The sequence below is a fragment of the Schistocerca cancellata genome, chromosome 8 (assembly GCF_023864275.1).
Source record: "Schistocerca cancellata isolate TAMUIC-IGC-003103 chromosome 8, iqSchCanc2.1, whole genome shotgun sequence".
Classification (NCBI taxonomy): Eukaryota; Metazoa; Arthropoda; class Insecta; order Orthoptera; family Acrididae; genus Schistocerca; species Schistocerca cancellata.
Genome location: NC_064633.1, coordinates 83,568,867 through 83,588,683, shown reverse-complemented (window position 1 = coordinate 83,588,683; position 19,817 = coordinate 83,568,867). Strand labels below are relative to the sequence as shown.

At 38.3% G+C, this 19,817-nt stretch overlaps 1 protein-coding gene across 1 annotated transcript in view; it reads right to left on the bottom strand.

The window, feature by feature from the left end:
• LOC126094937 (1-phosphatidylinositol 4,5-bisphosphate phosphodiesterase-like) overlaps window positions 1-19,817 on the bottom strand; it is a 524,263-nt gene that overhangs the window by 55,952 nt on the left and 448,494 nt on the right. The window lies entirely within an intron of this gene.

Here is a 19,817-nt window from a genome sequence, read left to right as displayed (position 1 = left end):
TCTCCCTATAGGAGCATCGATTACAATCCTACAGGACGTGTGCAATGGAACACTTCAGCACTATTAAATTCCTCCTCCTTACCGCAGGAGACCATCAAGAGGTTAAGATCACATAGTTGCGTACCTTCTAGACTGTATGGCCTTCCTAAGGTTCATAAAGAGGGTCTTTCTCTGCGTCCAACAGTGAGCAACGTTGGAGCTCCTACATATGATTTAGCAAAACATCTTGCATCCTTGCTGAGACCTTTCGTGGGCAAGTGCTCACATCACACAAGCAACTCAGCTGATTTTATCAATAGACTGGTGGCTCTCCGTCTTAGTAGTGTAGACGTTCTAGGAAGTTTTGATGTGGTCTCACTTTTTACAAAAGTTCCTCTTGCAGATTCTTTGACACTGATTGGTAACATGTTTCCTTTTGATATCACTGCTTTGTTTAGGCAAGCTCTTTCCTCAACTTATTTTATGTTTAATCAAGAATATTTTGAACAGACTGAGTGTCACCATGGCTAGCCCCCTGTCTCCCTTGGTGGCCAACCTTGTTATGGAGGATTCTGAGGAGAGTGCTTGAATCAGCTGCCATGAAAACAACAGTTTTTTGGAGTTATGTGGATGGTACATTCATAGTGTGGCCTCATGGAGAAGACAAATTAATGGAGTTTCTACATCACCTCAACTCCATTCATAGCAACATCCGGTTCACGATGAAAGAGAAAGATGGTTGTTTGCCTTTCTTGGATGTCCTGTTTTGAAGGAAGAATGATGGTTCTCTAGGGCATTCAGTTTATCAGAAAACCACTCATACGGATTTGTACCTGCAAGAATCGAGTTGCCACCACCCATTGCAAACCATGAGTGTGCTTAAAAAACTTGTTCATAGCACTCATACTGTCTCATATCTAGATAGCTTATCTCAGGAACTTGCCCATCTGAAGACCGTATTCAGTGAAATGTTTATCCTACCCAGCAGATTAACAGGAGACTAAGAAGCAAGAAGTTGATAAAGAGGAGAACATGCGGGAAGATTGTATTTAGTTTAAGAGATATGTCAGTAGAAGACTTCATGGATAGTGTTAAGTTCTTAGGTATTGTTATAGATAGTAAATTGACTTGGGAGCCACATATTAAATACATTAGTGCAAGGCTGTCTAGACTGGTTTATTTGTTAAGGAATTTAAAAAACCATGTACCTGCAGCCTATGTAAGATTGGCCTACTTTGCTTTTCTTCAAAGCATTATATCTTATGGACTTTTAATATGGTGCAATAGCTCACACCTTCAGGACATTTCGGTACTTCAGAAGAAAGTAATTCAAATGATCACCAACAGTGATAAACAGGCCCACAGCAAACCACTGTTTATGAACTTAAAAATATTAACTGTTATAAACATGTATATTTACATTGCCCTACTGCGTATAAAGAGCAACATATCAGAATGCCAGTGTAGAAGAGATGCCCATGCAACCAGAAATAGTAGCCACCTGGACATACATTACTACAGATTATCCAAGTCACTGAACAGCCACAAAGTGGTGGGTGTGAAGATGTTTAACAAACTGCCTCTAGAATGGATATAAGCTCCATTTGATTTATTTATTGTCAAATTATTCAGTTGGTTAGCTGCAAATCCTTGTTACTCACTTCAGGAATTTTATGACTGTAAAATATCATAGTGGTACTGGTTTGGAGAGTGCAGCTTGATTTCTTTAACTGAGCAATTTATGATGCAATGTTTTCATATTATTTTGTTTTAAATATTGTATGTTATGGAAAACCAATAGTACCATATTGATCTCCAACCCATGTATAAAGGATGGTCCATTGATCATGACTGGGTGAAATATCTCACGAATAAGCGTCAAACAAAAAAACTACAAAGAACAAAACTTGTCTAGCTTGAAGGGGTAAACCAGATGGCGCTATGGTTGGCCCACTAGATGGTGCTGACATAGGTCAAACGGATATCAACTGCATTTTTTGAAATATGAACCCCCATTTTTTATTACATATTCGTCTATTACGTAGAGAAATATGAATGTTTTAGTTGGACCATTTTTTTCGCATTGTGATGGATGGCGCTGTAATAGTCACAAACATATGGCTCACAATTTTAGACAAACAGTTGGTAAGAGGTAGGTTTTTTAAATTAAAATACAGAACATAGGTACAATTGAACATTTTATTTCAGTTGTTCCGATGTGATACATGTATCTTTGTGAACTTATCATTTCTGAGAATGCATGCTGTTACGGCATGATCACCTGTAAATACCACATTAATGCAATAAATGCTCAAAATGATGTCCATCAACCTCAATGCATTTGACAATATGTGTAACGACATCCTCTCAACAGCAAGTAGTTTGCCTCCTGTAATGTTCGCACATGCATTGACAATGTGCTGACACATGTTGTCAGGCATTGTCGGTGGATCACGATAGCAAATATCCTTCAACTTTTCCCACAGAAAGAAAACCGGGGACTTCATATCCGGTGAATGTGCGGGTCATAGTATGATGCTTCGATGACCAATCCACCTGTCATGAAATATGCTATTCAATACCGCTTCAGCCGCACGTGAGCTATGTGCCGGACATCCATCATGTTAGAAGTACATCGCCATTCTGTCATGTAGTGAAACATCTTGTAGTAACATCAGTAGAACATTACGTAGGAAATCAGTGTACATTGCACCATTTAGATTGCCATCGATAAAATGGGGGCCAATTATCCTTTCTCTCATAATACTGTACCATACATTAACCCGCCAAAGTTGCTGATGTTCCACTTGTCGCAGCCATCATGGATTTTCCATTGCCCAATAGTGCATATTATGGCGGTTTACATTACCGCTGTTGGTGAATGACGCTTCATCGCTAAATAGAACGCGTGCAAAAAATCTGTCATCGTCCCGTAATTTCTCTTGTGACCACTGGCAGAACTGTACATGATGTTCAAAGTCGTCGCCATGCAATTCCTGGTGCATAGAAATATGGTACGGGTGCAATCGATGTTGATGTAGGATTCTCAACACCGATGTTGTTGAGATTCCCGATTCTCATGCAGTTGTCTACTGATGAGCGGATTAGCCGCGACAGCAACTAAAACACCTACTTGGGGATCATTGTTTGTTGCAGGTCATGGTTGATGTTTCACATGTGGCTGAACACTGCCTATTTTCTTAAATAATGTAACTATCCGGCGAATGGTCCAGATACTTGGATGATGTCATCCAGGATACCGAGCAGCATATGTAGCACATGCCTGTTGAGCATTTTGATCACAATAGCCATACATCAACACAATATCAACCTTTTCCGCAATTGGTAAACGGTCCATTTTAACACGGGTAATGTATCACGAAGCAAATACTGTCCACACTGGCAGAATGTTACGTGATATCACGTACTTATACGTTTGTGACTATTACAGCATCATCTATCACAAAGCGAAAAAAGTGGTCCAATGAAAACATTCATATTTCTTTACGTACTACACGAATATGTAATAAAAAATGAGGGTTCCTATTTTAAAAAATGCAGTTGATATCCGTTTGACCTATGGTAGCGCCATCTAGCGGGCCAACAATAGCACCATCTGGTTTCCCCCTTCAAGCTAGACGAGTTTTGTTCTTTGTAGTTTTTTCGTTTGATTGATGCTTATTTTGTGAGATATTTGGCCCAGTCACTATCAATGGACCACCCTGTATATGCTGTATAACTTGTATATATGTAACTTTGTCAATTGCTGTAATAGCTAAAAAACAATAAAATTTCATTCATTCATTCAATCTTTAGCTTTTCTTCCTTTTGTTGGCAACACTTTATTTAAAATAGCAAGACTCCTCCAAAAATTTATGGTAAAAGTGGTTTTCTGCCCACCATCAAAGATTGCAGACCTTGTGGGATCAGTAAAGGACAATTTGTTACTACGAAAGGCCGGAATTTACAAGATACCGTGCCAATGCGGTATGGCTTATATAGGTCAAACCACATGCACCGTGAAAGAACGCTGCACTGAACACCAACGTTACACCCGCCTTTTGCAGCCAAGCAAGTCCACTATTGCTGAATATTGTATTTCCACTGGACAGTCAATGGAGTATGAGAAAACAATGATTTTGTCCACAGCAACATCTTTCTGGGACTCAATTATTAAAGAATCCATAGAAATACACTTGGCGGAAAATCTGTTGAACTGTGACAGCGGCTACCAGCTTGACAGTGCATGGTATCCCATCCTCTCCATAATTTTCTCAAATCGAAGATGGCGGCAAACAGCAACACACACAGCAACTGAGTTGTGCTACTCCACCAGGGAGGGCACTGCCGACGGGTAATGTGGTCCATCTATCACGTTTTCAACACATGCGCAGAATAGTTACAGCGCACTATATATTGCAGGACGGAGAACTTTTCACCAGTCTGCGACGGCTCACCTGAAGATGACTGGTAGGTGCAAATTTCACATGATACAGAACTGCTTGCCAGTACTTACTTTCAGAAGAAATGTTAGTACTGCCCCGAACTTGAAAACATTAGTTTTAGGCACTGTGATCCACAAGTATCTTACATGGGAAGTTCATCAGCTACATCGGTAATAAGATTAACTACATCACTACTTATTAAAAAATCCCCCAATGGTAATAACTACTCCTGTACTACAACAAAACTACTGTAGATTAATCCTCTCACCTCTGCACTATGGGACTGATTCAGGTTGGGAAATAATTACAATTATGTTCTTAAAAGAGAACTAAGGAAATAGCATAATGAATTGAGACATTCAACATTACAGTCAATGAACCAGAAATGAAATTTAATGATCATATGGCGCTGATGGCCGGGAGTCCCCAAATTGGGATGTTTGGCTGCCTACTTGCAAAATCTTTTCAGTCGACACCAGAACGGATGACTCGCTTGTCGATCATGATGAAATGATGATGAGAACAACACAACACCCAGTCCCCAAGTGGAGAAAATCTCCAACCCAGCCACAAATTGAATCCACTGCGTGGCATCCAGGTGCACTGACCATGAATCAAGGTGTCAAACGTGAGCCAGAGGTGATGATCTATAATATTGAGCAATGAAGAAACAACAATATGGAAAGGATAGACTGCTATTCACCACACACAGGAGGAACTGAGTTGTAGACAGCCATGACGCAAAATAATAAATTGAAATAGTTATGAATTAAAAAGTATTTTACACTCACTTCAACATTTCTGAATTCCATTACATCTGGCCTCTTTTATGTATAATCCAAATAACAATATATTGGTGGTAATAAATGGCATATCAGAAGGAAACTTCCCTAATATGAACTATAAAATTAGAAGGAGACAAAATAGGTGGCCAGTATTTGTTCTTAGGAGGTTAAATCCCATGTACTGACAATACACACACCAAAGTAGAAAAAACTATTACATCTTTTGAAACTTTAAATTCATTCCTAATGAAGAAAAGTGGGACAAGATGGGGGGAGGTTATAAGAGAGGGCAGGTCACTCAGGCTCCAGGATGAGAGGGACCATCCTGTTGTGAGAACAAGGAGAGAGAAAAGAAGAAGAAGGAGGCTTCCGAGATAGCAGGAAGTCAAAAAAGGTACATAAATGAAAAATGAATAGAACAGTGCAATTAAAAATTAGTGGGAAAGTGGAAAAGGAGACAGAAAAAATCAAAAAGAGAAAAGAGAGAGAAACATGTAGATAAAACAAGTCAAAAGCAATTAAATAAACAGATAAAGAAATTCTTAATACGGGCTACCATTATCGTCAAATTGTTCTATGTAATAAAACTATCCCCTGTTCTACATAATAAAAATTATTATTTGACATTAGCAAAAATAAAGTTTGAGACTTGCAGGTGATTTAATTGGAACAGCATACCAATGCACATCACCAGGAGACTAACTTTCATCTGATAGCATGTAGGAAGTAATTGGTTTTTAAAATACTGAACTTTTGATTTGGAGTGATTAGGGCTTGGTTTGTAGATTAAATAACTTGGCAACTTTTTGCCTTTGATCTTATATTTATTGTTTCCAGTAGCACCAGCTGCAAACACGCTTTCCACATCTACATCTACACCCATCTCTGCAAATTACCGTAAAGTGATTGCACAGCATATATCTCATTCTATCACTTATTTATGGCTTTTATGTTCCATTCACATATGGAGTGTGGGAAGAATGACTAGATTAATTGCAGTACACACAGAGGAATTTAAACAATCTTGTCCTCATTATCTCTATGGAAGTGGTTCATGAGAGGTTGCAGTACATTCGTATAGTCATAATTTAAAGCCAGTTCTTGAAACTTTTGTAAGTAGAGTTTCTAAGGCTAAGTTACATCTAACTTCAACAGTCTGCCAGTTCAGCTCTTTTGCTATCAATGTGATACTCTCCCACAGGTCAAACAAAGCTGTGAGCATTCTTGCTGCCCTTCTCTGTAAATGTTCAATGCCCCCTGTTAGTCCTATTTGGTACATGTCCCACACACTTAAGCTAAGTTCTAGGACAGGTCACACAAGTAGTTTGTAAGTAATCTCCTTTGTAGACTCATTCATTTTCCCTAGTGTTCTAGCAATAAAGCAAAGTCAACTACATGCATTACCCACAACTGAGCCTATGTGATAATTCCATTTCATGTTCCTACAAAGTGTTATAGCAAGGTGCTTCTATGAGTTGACTGATTCCAACTGTGACTCACTGATTACTCATAGGATATTATACTGCCATTTTTTTTTTTTTTTACATTTACTGCCAATAATTGAACCCCTTTGAAATCTTGTCAAGTTCTTATTGAATATTCGTGTAGCTTCTTTCAGACTACTTCATTATAGATAACTGTGTCATTTGCAAGGTCATTAATACATAACATGAACAGTAAAAGACCAAAGGACCCCCAGGCCCGGATATAGAGGAGGGGAGGGGAGGGGGGGGGGGCAATAAGGTATATCTGCCCTGGGTGGCAATTTCTGGGAGTGCCAAATTCATATTCTTGAAGAAAAAATACCTTGTTTCACAAAGCACTTAGTATCCAGCTTACATTGGTCTATCAATTATTCATATGATTTTGAAATGCATCCCTGTTGGTTTTTGAGCATTTTTGAACACAGTCTAAATTTATTTACGTGATGTCTCTGCCGGGGCAATCCCCGTCACATCTAGAAATAAAAAAAATTTCTGCAGACAAAACGGGATGGTCCTATACGAGCTGAGCTGAATAAACCACAATGGATGAATGCCAACTGCTGCTTGTTTATGTGGTTGACTGGTTGTGCGAATGATCAGCATTGTTATAATTATTAGCAAAATCTATAGATTCAAACTACCAGAGTGGAAATAAATAACTAAAAGCAATAACAAGTAAGAACAATTACATATTATCTTCTCGGTGTATCCGAGAAAATGAAATTTTGATAGAAAATTTGTGCCAGATCACTACACTACCAAGGACCAGTTGTAGAGTCCTCAGTAAGCAGACACTTTAGTTAAGTTCTCAGAACAGTGTGGAAAACAAGTTGTACAAACATGGAATAATGCTGAACTGGAAAATAAATGCAGGATAACAAAACCAGTGAGTCTGGCAGGGTTAGTGAAGTTAACCACCGCACGGGATTAGCCAAGTGGTCTAAGGCGCTAGTCAGGGACTGTGCGGCTGATCCCAGCAGAGGTTCGAGTCCTCCCTCGGGCATGGGTGTGTGTGCTTGTCCTTATGATAATTTAGGTTAAGTAGTGTGTAAGCTTAGGGACTGATGACCTTAGCAGTTAAGTCCCATAAGATTTCACACACATTTGAACATTTTTTTTTAAGTTTTCTTGAAGTTTTGACAATGGCAGGAATAGTTGCAGAATTGGTGATGGCAAGATTGTTAAAATGAGGAAGGAGAGGAAAGGAGGCATCACACAAATTATATGGAAGAATATTTCCATTTTAAATTTATATAAAGAGTTCGTACTACTACTTTTCAATTTCATGCCTGAATCTGGAGCACATGAATGAACTGTGAAACTATTTTCTAACATAAATCTTTTTCCTTGTAGTAGGCCTAATAGACATTTGATTTTGGTACTTCATGAATTGTATTCTGTCATGTTATTTATGTACATGAGGTATATAAAAAGGATCATTTGTCCCAAAATAGTCTTGCTTATTTGGAATGTGTTACAACTTCTGCAATATTAGAAAGGCCTATTTTGTTTTACCTAATAGACAGTGAGAAAACGAACATAACAAAATTCTGAAACCACACCAATCTTGGGTACTATTCATATTAACAGCTTTTTCAGTGTTAGACAATGACATTTTGATTTTTCATTTAACAAAACATTTGATAAACTTCATTTGATAAACTTTGATGAGGTAGCGCACACACGAGTGTATACCCGTCCTTTTTATATTTAAATATGTCTGCTTGTGTCTGTATATGTGTGGATGGATATGTGTGTGTGTGCGAGTGTATACCCGTCCTTTTTTCCCCCTAAGGTAAGTCTTTCCGCTCCCGGGACTGGAATGACTCCTTACCCTCTCCCTTAAAACCCACATCCTTTCGTCTTTCCCTCTCCTTCCCTCTTTCCTGATGAGGCAACAGTTTGTTGCGAAAGCTTGAATTTTGTGTGTATGTTTGTGTTCGTTTGTGTGTCTGTCGACCTGCCAGCACCTTCATTTGGTAAGTCACATCATCTTTGTTTTTTAGGTATATTTTTCCTTCGTGGAATGTTTCCTTCTATTATAACCATATCTCATATATATATATTTAAAAAGAAAGATGATGAGACTTACCAAACAAAAGGGCTGGCAGGTCGATATAGACACACAAACAAACACAAACATACACACAAAAATCTAGCTTTCACAACCAACGGTTGCCTCGTCAGGAAAGAGGGAAGGAGAAGGAAAGAGAAAAGGATATGGGTTTTAAGGGAGAGGGTAAGGAGTCATTCCAATCCCGGGAGCGGAAAGACTTACCTTAGGGGGAAAAAAGGACAGGTATACACTCGCACACACACACATATCCATCCGCATATACACAGACACAAGCAGACATTTGTAAAGGCAAAGAGTTTGGGCAGAGATGTCAGTCGGGACGGAAGTACAGAGGCAAAGATGATGTTGAAAGACAGGTGAGGTATGAGCGGCGGCAGATTGAAATTAGAAATTAGCGGAGATTGAGGCCTGGTGGATAGCGAGAAGAGAGGATATGCTGAAGGGCAAGTTCCCATCTCCGGAGTTCAGACCTGAATGGGTAACATTCTATCGTAGTATAGTTTTATCTTGGAAAATTTTAATGAAATTCACCAGAAACAGGAAGGATTGTTATTGTTATTGTTATTTCAAAGTTGCTTTTTTTTTTTACCTTCGTCATTTCCCTTGTGTTTATCCTGGCCTTTCCTGCCCCCCGCCCACCTCACACACACACACACACACACACACACACACACACACACACACACCAGTTCCCCCGAGTCTCTTTCACTCTGTGCTAGTCATTAAAGATAACACATGCATTAGTAGCCATTAACAACTTTCTGTAAGTTCTGTATCTAGAATCAGTTGGACATTAACACAATACACCAGTTTCATTATGTGCATTCTTATAAACGAATACAATAGTACGTGGTGTGCCATGAAGTGTAGCCGAGACACATCCCTCTCTGTCTGCACCATAAGTAGTCTTCAAGTTCTTCCTTTGCAGTTCAGTGATATGATTCATATTATCAGTCGAACATCACCACAGATATTACTAGCCAGTAGAATAAAAAATTTTTTTAGACAAATTTAGATGTATTTGGAGCAGTATGCTACAATAAAAATAAAAATGAATGTTTCATATGTAAATATGTGTCTTAAATTAAGATACTAACAGCAACAAATTGTCTTCAGATTTGCATTTCACTGTTAATAGTCAAAAGATATTAAGGAATTATACGATCATCTTATTGTTTTTATCCTCTTATCATCATAATTGAACTGCATAGTTTTCCCTTTGACTATATTTGCATTTTCAACACTCAAAGTTCATATTGCCAGCTGACTTCCAGTAATAAACTGCTGCCATCCACCTCATTCACTGGTGAATAAAGCCATCTACTGGACTTCTCCATATATTATAACCTTCCACCTCAGGCATCTAATTTGTCCCAGACTGGAAAGAGTGATAAAACATACAACCAGTGCTATGCGCGCGCACACACACACACACACACACACACACACACACACACACAAAACAAAACAAAACAAAACAAAAAGACTCAATTACATTCCAAGTGGTTACCTTTACTCCTTGTGTTATTTGTGTTACATCTAGACCTTTCGAATATTGCATCGGCTTTATGTGAGTTAGGTAACACAGTTTGTTTGGAAAGCTGCAAACATTTACCCTCCCAGCTTTCATCAATGTGTATCACAATTAAATAAAAGGGTGCCAAGACCAGTAGCAAAATCTTTGTAAATTTGCATTAAGTTGGCAGCAGCATAGCTTCCGGTAGGTCCTCCAAGTCAGCCAGATACCAGCAGAAAAACCAGATAAAATGAGAAGGAACTAATTTTAGCTACAGGATTTAAAGTTACTCATATTCCCATTTATCATATTGATTGGATACATCAGTTTTAAGTACTGTGGCCAATGGCTGTTTGATTGAAATCGAACAATTTGACAGCATGAGTGGCTGGTATTTTAGGAATTACCTTATAGGACGGAAATCCAGTGTCCACTTAGCCTGATGCTTTCCTCTTTATTGGTGTTATTATGTTTGTAGGTTTTAATGGCTTTATGGAACAATGCTGTTATAATACCTTCATACAGGTGGATCTTAAATTTCAAAGAATTTTATATCAACTTCTCTGCTTGTCCCTGTTCGCACTTCTCTTTGCATTTCATGACCCTGATGTTAACAGATTTCTCCATAGAATTTCAAAGTGTTAGCTGTTATTAATAGAAATCTGCAAACAGCTGTACTTCATATAACCAAATGCGGACTAAGTTGTACAGAATCAGTATCAGAGGATCCTACACAACCTTTCCTATTTATGAACAGTAAAAGTTTTACAGGCAACCAGAGGATATCAGCAGTTGCTTCTGCTCTACAAGATAAAAGAGATTTCACCATTACAGGCTTAATATTCTTTCTAGGTTAAAATCTTATCGCCAGACATTTTTTCATGAAGACTGAATGATATATGCTCATATTCTGTAATACTGTGGTGGTACAATAAGAACAGCAATTTGTGCCATAGTAATTGAGCCTTTCAGGCATTAGCAAGAGTGTTTTTGCTTGTCTGTGACACAAACTTTCTCAGGCAGTACATAGAGATTTAGACATTGGTGCATCGCTATTAGCTTCAAGTTATAAAAGTTTAATTGTTTTCCTTTTATGATTAATTGCACCTTCAGCACAATATTTCCTCACACACATACAACAATATACACAAACATAATAAGGGATATAATGTAGATTGTACAACACATGGTTGTTAGGGATACTGGACAGTGGGTTTGTGGATCATTTCAGCTACCGTATTTACTCGAATCTAAGCCGCACTTTTTTTCCGGTTTTTGTAATCCAAAAAACCGCCTGCGGCTTAGAATCGAGTGCAAAGCAAGCGGAAGTTCTTAAAAATGTCGGTGGGTGCCGCCACAACTTAGTTCTGCCGCCGAATATGTGTAGCGCTACAGAGGCATGCTTTGTAGCCACAAAGATAAATACTGGCGCCAAAACCTGTGCGTCAGTAAATAATTTTTTTAAAAAAAAGGTGGAAGACAAGCTTTTTTTCTCCGCGCCGAGTTTCGACCACTGCATTTTCATACATTATCCAACGAAGTAAATACAAATTCCGTATTGTTCATCTTCGAATGTAGTAGCATTTCAATGTACTACGAAAACCCGACTGGCAAGAATGTTTAGGATGTTTGTCAATATGGCCAACTCTACGTTCTGAATTTTTTCCTATCTGTGAGAAGAGATGGTTGCTACTAGGAACTTTTATAAATTGTGAATCACATGCAGTATTCTCGTCACCATAAGAATAATACGAACATAAACATTTTGCCTTGTTCTGTTTCGTGTTTGCTGCTATCTCATTTAAATCCCGTCTGCGTAATAAACCACAAAACTAGAGTGAGACAACAGCAAATGCGGAAGAATATACATATCATGTCATGTTTAAATTCATATTATTCTTATGCTAAACAGTGATACAGTCAGAAATGAAGCGAGCAATTGACTAGATTTTTAAATCTAAGATGACTCTAATTTCTGTGCAGAATGTAATGTACTAAAGAGGCGCCTGCAAAGATTTTCAAACGGAGAAAAATTTTTGCTAAACTCTCGTTCAGAACATCTTCTGTCGTACGCAGTCTATTATTTGGTTCTTGTTGATCATTATCAAAGAAAGCAGCAGTGTAAGTAACAACAAGTAGCAGTCTCTTGCCATTGTTTCGCTAATGAGACGATTCCTCTCTCTCTCTTTTTTTAATTTGTAAGCAGCGGTAGCGCACACAAAAGCAAGCCATGCCGCGATCGGCGACAGGCCGTAAACACGCAGTATCGGAGTACGACAAACAAAGCATGACACAGTACAGTAATGCATATTCAGCGTAGAGTGATGTAAACACCTATAACAAAGAAAACTGCGCGTATCAGATCAAAGAAAAATAAGCAATCAATTCAAAACAGACGAAGCACGTGAAAAAGGAAGGGTACCCGTATAAATACGGACGGAGCGCCTGACGCATAACAATGGCTACCTGGTAAAGCTTAACTGCTAAGCTTACGACTCGAACCAAACTACTGTAGCTGTATTGTCATTCATTCGACCTAAATTGTCTCATATTACAGTGGACCAACTTTGTTTCAATTTGGAGATGCGACCTAAAACTTTTCTCTCCACTAGAATTTCGAGTCTCAAATTTCAGGTGCGGCTTAGATTTGGGAATTTTTTTTTCCCTTGATTTCGAGTCTCATTTTTCAGGTGTGGCTTAGATTCGAGTGCGGCTTAGACTCGAGTAAATACGGTACTCTTCTTGTAGAGAAGTGTGACCCAAACTTTCTTCCAAAAACTGGGCATGGGCTTTTGTTTCAAGAATCTGTGATAGATCATAGTTAACAGAGGGGTTAACTCTAGCACAATTGGAGATAAAATCTGTCATCGGGCCAAGAAATTTCATTCAGTTTTAATGATTTCAGCTGCTTTTTCATCACTGACGCCAATGTCCATCTCACTCACCTTTTCAGTTATTCAAGAATTAAACTGGGGCAATACTCTTTAGCTTTGAGAACAGACTTAAGCACTTCTATTTTGGTTTGCCACTCTCACTTTCTGCTCCAGTCTTGTCCATGAGTGACTGGACACCAACTCTGGTGTCACTAGCATCCTTTATATAAGACCAGAAATTCTTTGAATTTCATGAAACATCTTTCCACAACATGATGTCTGTTTACAAAAATCCAGAACATTTTCCACAAAATTTTTCTGCACTTTTCTTTTACTTGTTGTGCATGGTCTCCTTCAAACTACTCTCCTCCACAACTGATACACCACTTCCCATGCAATTTCCACTTCCGGATGCAGTCTTGATACATCTCTTGCTGGATCGCATGAATTGCCATTTGTGAATTTTCTTTTATCTTGTCTATCGTTGCAAGTCTTCATCCTTTTAATGGGGTTTTCAATTTTGTAAATAAAAAAATAAAAAATAAAAAATAAAGTAGACAGGTGCCAGGTCTGGAGAGTACGGATGATGAGGCAGTGCAGTGATTTCATTTTTTGTGCATAGTCACGCATCAACAGAGATGAATGCATGGTTGTATTATTGTGATGCAAGAGTCACAAATTGTCGTGCCATTTTTCAGGCTGTTTCCTTCTCACATTTTCTCACACCCATTGCAACACGTCCTGATAGGACCACAGATTAATAGTTTGTCCCTGTGACATGAATTCATGATGAACTACTCCTTCAACGTAAAAAAAAAGCTATCAGCATGGCTTTGACATTTTGACCTGACCTTAAAAACATTTTTTGGTCTTGGAGAAACTTTCCCAACTCAATGTGAAGATTGAACCTTGGTCTCAGCATCATAACTGTAGACCCAGGTCTCATCACCAGTTATGATTCTCTCAAAGACCATCTCATTCTCATTTACACGATCCAAAAGCTCTTCACAGATTGTGAGGTGAAGGGCTTTGTTTGTGGTTTTGACTCATGAGTCGTGGGACAAACTGGGCAGCAAAACAATTCCAAGATGCTGTGTCAGAATTTAATGACATGATCCAATGGTCCAACCGAAATGTTACATTCTTCTGCAATCTCTTGGACTAGTCTTCGAATGGTACGTACAATTTCACTGACATTCTTGACATGAGCGTCATTAGTAGATGTCGAAGGGCATCCTGTATGGAGGTCACCTTTAACTTCTGTCCGGCCATTTTTAAACCATGTGAACCATTTGTAACACACAGTACAGCTTAAGCATTCACCACAATAGGCTTCCTGCATCATTTGGTATGTATCATTTGGTGTGTCTCTGGAAAGGTTTTCTCAAATTTCATCTAAAATTTAATGCAGATGCAATGCTCCTCTAACTCTACTATCTTGAAATTCGAAAATTGCACGACACAATGTTCTACTCTATACAGCACTGAACAATAACAGACATACAACAATGAAACTTCCAGCAGTTACACATTAAACAAAGGTGTGTGTTGGGATGCCAATCACATTTTGCTCCAACACATCATTCATACAAAATTACAAATGTTTCAGAATTTTTTGAACAGACCTCTTATTCTGCTGTACAGAAGTCACTGAAGATGTCACACACAGCTCTCTTGATAGCCAAATGTGTTCCATTCAGCATCCCTCTATCTATACTCCCATGTTCTGTTTTACACCTATTATGCAGTAGTCTTTGTTTCTATAGATGTTTCTTTACAGTGATTGTATACCATGGAAGACCTCTCCCATCATGAAGTGCTCTACTCAGTACATATCTATCCAGTGCATGGTCAACTATTATTTTAAACTTGAGCCACAGTTGCTCTATATGATCCCATCCTGAGACAAAATTTCAAGTTCCTCATTGGGATATGACACTATTGCTTTTTCGTCTAGTTTGCTGAAAGTATAAATCTTTCTGCTTGTTTTAATGGCCCTTTGCATTTTTGTATTCATTGTTGCTATAACTGCCCTAATATATTTCCATCACAAGTGCGGTTCCAAACCATCAATTCCAGGTAGATTTCAGAGACGACATTTAGTAATGTTTCATAGTATTTTTTGTCATGTCCCCTCACTAACAAAACTGAATTTTTCCCAGTTGATGTTAGATGATTAAAGTATCCTCCAGTGATTACAGTATGTTTAGGGAACTTAGGTACAAGCAGGGGATTGCCTCTAGGAGCGAGGTACAGTGGGGACTGTGTGTGCCCCGGGACCCCTACGTAGCTATGAAGGTCCTACAGGAAGCCTGAAAAATGGCAGCTAACGAGGCTCTGGTGGAGCTACTATAGGCCCAGCAAGCCAGTAGTGGATTATGATTTCTGCTTTCAAAAATAGAACGGGCCTCAGAAAGGACGCCTCAGGAAGGATTTAATTGATGACAAACTGGCTGTAAACAAGGACTAAGATTTGGAACATTAAATATACAAACGTTGACTGGAAAGGTGGAGCAGTTGGTAGACATGATGGAAAGAAGGAAGTTAGACCTATTGGGGTTAGCTGAAATGAGATGGAAAGGAGAAGGAAGGAGAGAACTGAGGAAAGGCTACTGACTGTACTGGAGTGGAAATGAGGAGGGAAGGAGAAATGGAGTCAGAATAGTAGTAAGAGATGGATTAAAACAGGAAGTGAAGAGAATAAGTGATAGGATAATGAAGACCAAAATATCATTCAAGGGGACGCCCAAAGAGGTAATAAAAGTGTATGTGCCGCAGGTGGGTTGCAGTTCTGAGGAGAAGCAAGAGTTTGAAGAGGAAATGGAGAGGCAGGTGGGAAGGAAGAAATGAGAGTAATTGGGGATTTAAACACACACGTTGGAAGAAAAAGACAAGGCTGTGAAAGTGTGCTTGGACCAGAGGGTTGTGGCTGCCAAAATGAGGAAGGTGAAAAACTAAATTAAAAGGAAGGTCAGCATTGGCCATAATACTGATGTTTTATTAATGGCAAAATTGATTTTCAATCACATAGTGATTATCTTCAGTGCTGTGGTGTACAAATTAAACTCATAGACACTGGTATCTAGTTATCATTAACCAAAGCTGAGAAGCGATCACAATAACTGAAGATTATCTAGGACATCCATCTGTTGCATAATCTTAGAGTATACTGAAAGCTGAATAATGGGGTATACCTAACAGAATGACCTCCTCCATGCTAATCAGTATGTATTCCAAAAACATCCATCATGTGAAATCCTATTTGTACATTTCTCACATGACATCTAGCAATCCATGTATCAGGGTAATCGGATACATGCATTTTTTTACTGACTTCTGAAAAGCATTTGAAATAGTACCACACAAAATGCTTACTGACCAAATCTTCATCATATGGAGCATCAAGCAAAATTTATTATAGAAGTGGAGATTTCTTGTTAGGAAGGCTGCAGCAAGTTATCATGGCTGGAGACTCATCAACAGGTGTAGAAGTAACTTCATGCATGTTGTAGGGCACTGTGCTGGGACCCTTGTTCTTCATGTAATATCATAATTACCTTGCAGATATACATTTTTGCCAATGACGCAAATGTTCAGAAATGCAAAATTGTGCATGTCATAAAAGGAAAACAGAGGTATCCTGTATCTGCAATATTAAGTAGCTGCAGTAGTGCTCAAAAGTATTTTGACAAACATATTAATTGGATTAATTAAAAACAAATATGAAACATGGAAAACAGTAATTTATTTCGCTGATGGATATTCAGTGTTCTACAGAATAGTGAAAAAGTAGTCGTTATTCACAACATAATAGAGTGTAATAGTTTTACGAGGACAATGGTGGAGCAAAAGTATTTTGACACTGTTGAAAAAAGCATTTTTAACAATTAATTATCATCTACTGTAATAAGAAAATCAGTATTTAGTGGGATATCTCTTGGCTTTATGACAGCTTCACATCTTGCCAGCACTGAGTCGACCAGCTTTTGGAATCGATCAATCAGAATTTTATCCTACTCATTTTTGAGAGCTTCAAAAAAAGCATCTTTGCTTGAATAATTTTTTATTCTTATACTGCAGTCCAACTCCTCCCTCTGATATTCTATAGGATTCAAATCCAGACTTTGACTTGGCTTCTCCAAAACATTGATTTTTTTGTGTTTTGAAAAACTTCTAATATGCTTGGACATGAGCTTATGATGGTTATCTTGTTGAAAATACCATCCAGCTGGTGTGTGGTGTTTAGTGTATGGTAGTATTTGAGTCTTCAATACTTTTTCTTACACAAACGGATCCATGTTACCTTCAATTCGAACTAACAGTCCAACTCCAGAGCGTGAAAAACATCTCCAAACCATCACAATGCCACCTCCATATTTGACCATGGGAATCTGGTACCAAAAGTCATATTGTCTATTTGCATGATGTTGAAAATATTTGATACCATCAGATGACATTAAATGAAGCTTGCTCTTGTTACTCTACAGAATTTTAGACCAGTCTGAACTTGTCCATGATCTGTGCCGTTTTATGAACGCAAGTCGGGCCTTCTTGTTTTTCGTAGATACTGAAGGCTTTTTCATTAGTTTTTGTCCATGTACTTTGGAGAGTTTCAAGCATCGTTTGACAGTGGAAATGCAAATGTTGACGTTATATTTTTCTTTCAGTTCTCTTGTATTATTAGAGCTGACTTGTGAACATCACTTGTTGATAACTTTTTAATGATATGATCAACTTAAGGAGACCGTTTTTTAGATGTCCACTGCGAGGCTTATTTTTGACAGTCTTTTGCTTATTATACAATTTTTTCCATGTACTAATGAGCTGATTAGACACTTTAAAAATATGAGCAACTTTGGTTTGTTTCAGTCCTTGCTTTAGTGCATTTACCATGGCGTTTCTAAAGCCATTGGAATATTCCTTACATTTTGGATTATTGAAATAATCACTGTAAGTAAATATCAGTATAAATTTGAACTAAGAGGCAAGTAACAGCCATGAATTCATGGATCAAATTGCATGTCAAAATACTTTTCAGCTCACTGAAAGTCAGATTCATCCAGTAGCACAAAGTGTAAACAAGTGAGTCACAATCTGACACATTCAAATAGTCATAGTTATACTGCTCTTCACTATACTCAAGACACTGTTCAATAGCATTTTATTTTAAGAGAAATAATAACGAATTTTATGTTATCAAAATACTTTTGAGCCGTACTGTAGGTGAAACAGCTATTAAAAGATATGATCACATAGGCTCAGACACAGTTACATCAGGTCGTAGACTTGAGCTCATTGGTGGGCTCTAAGGAAATGTAATCGTTTATAAAGGAGATGGCTTACTAAACACTCATGCAAGCCAACCTACAGTGCTGGAGAAGTACCAAATAAGACTAACAGGGGTAATGAAGATATACAAATAATGGAAGGATCAATGGTAACAGATTTAGGATACTGTCACAGAAATGCTGCAGAATTGATGTGGTAGATACTTATACTGCGGATGCTTCCTACAAAGTTTCAAAGAGCAGCTTCAAATGAGAAACCTAGGAACAGGCTTACCCCCTGCATATCACTTCTGCATGGACTGTGGAGACAGGATTAGACCAATTACAGTGCTCAAAGAAGTTTTTAAGTGATCATTATTCCTGCACTGCACACATGAGTAGAATGGTAATGACCCCTAACACAAGGCACCATGCTAAGTTCACTTCCATGCATTTCGCTGCAGTCAGCAGAGTATCAATGTATGTGTGGACGTGGAAAATTATTACAAGGTTTATGGAACATATGAGGCATCATGAAGTCTTCAAATGCATAGAAGAAAGAAAATATAAGATAGGTATTAAGGTTTTTAGTGGAATGCAAAAAGAGAAGAGGTAATTGAAAGAAGGGGGTTACATACATTTTTAATGGAGTCAGTAAGGATAAAAAGCAAATGCTGTAGTGTCCACAGCTGTGTACACTAAGTTCATAAAGAATGCTTATAGTTGTGAGGTTGCTCATGAAATGCCCCTGCAAGTTGGAAAGATTTATAGGAGTGTAAAATGTTTATATAACTGGTATGTACGCACCAACAGATGCAACAGCATATGCAGAAAAAGAAGAGTTTTTTGATAGACAGGCACCCTTGTTTTATAATGATGTCATACTCATGGACAATTTTGGTGGTTGTATTGGTAGAAAGAGGGCAAACGAAACAGCTGGACCTTTTGTGAAGGACACAGTAAATGATAATGTAGTCTGATTAATAGATGTGAGTCACCAGTTTGACTTTAAAATCTTATAATGGTTTTCTCTGCACATAAAATAGTAAATATCCAAAATGAATTTTCATTTTGCAGTAGAGTGTGCAAAGATTTGAAACTTCCTGTCAAATTAAAACTTTGTCCAAGACTGGGGCTCAAACCTGGGCCCTTTGCATTTTGCAAAGCCAAGCCAGCCAAGCATGATTCATGACCCACCCTCACAGATTTACTTCCAAATTCACAGAATTTCTCCTGTATAGCTTGCAAAACTGGCACAACTGGAAGAAAGACAAATGAAGTTTGGAAGCTGCCAAAAGTAAATCTGTGAGAATGGGCCACGAGTCACACTTGGGTAGATCAGTTGCTAGAGCACTTGCCCACAAAATGCAAAGGATCGAAGTTCAACTTGG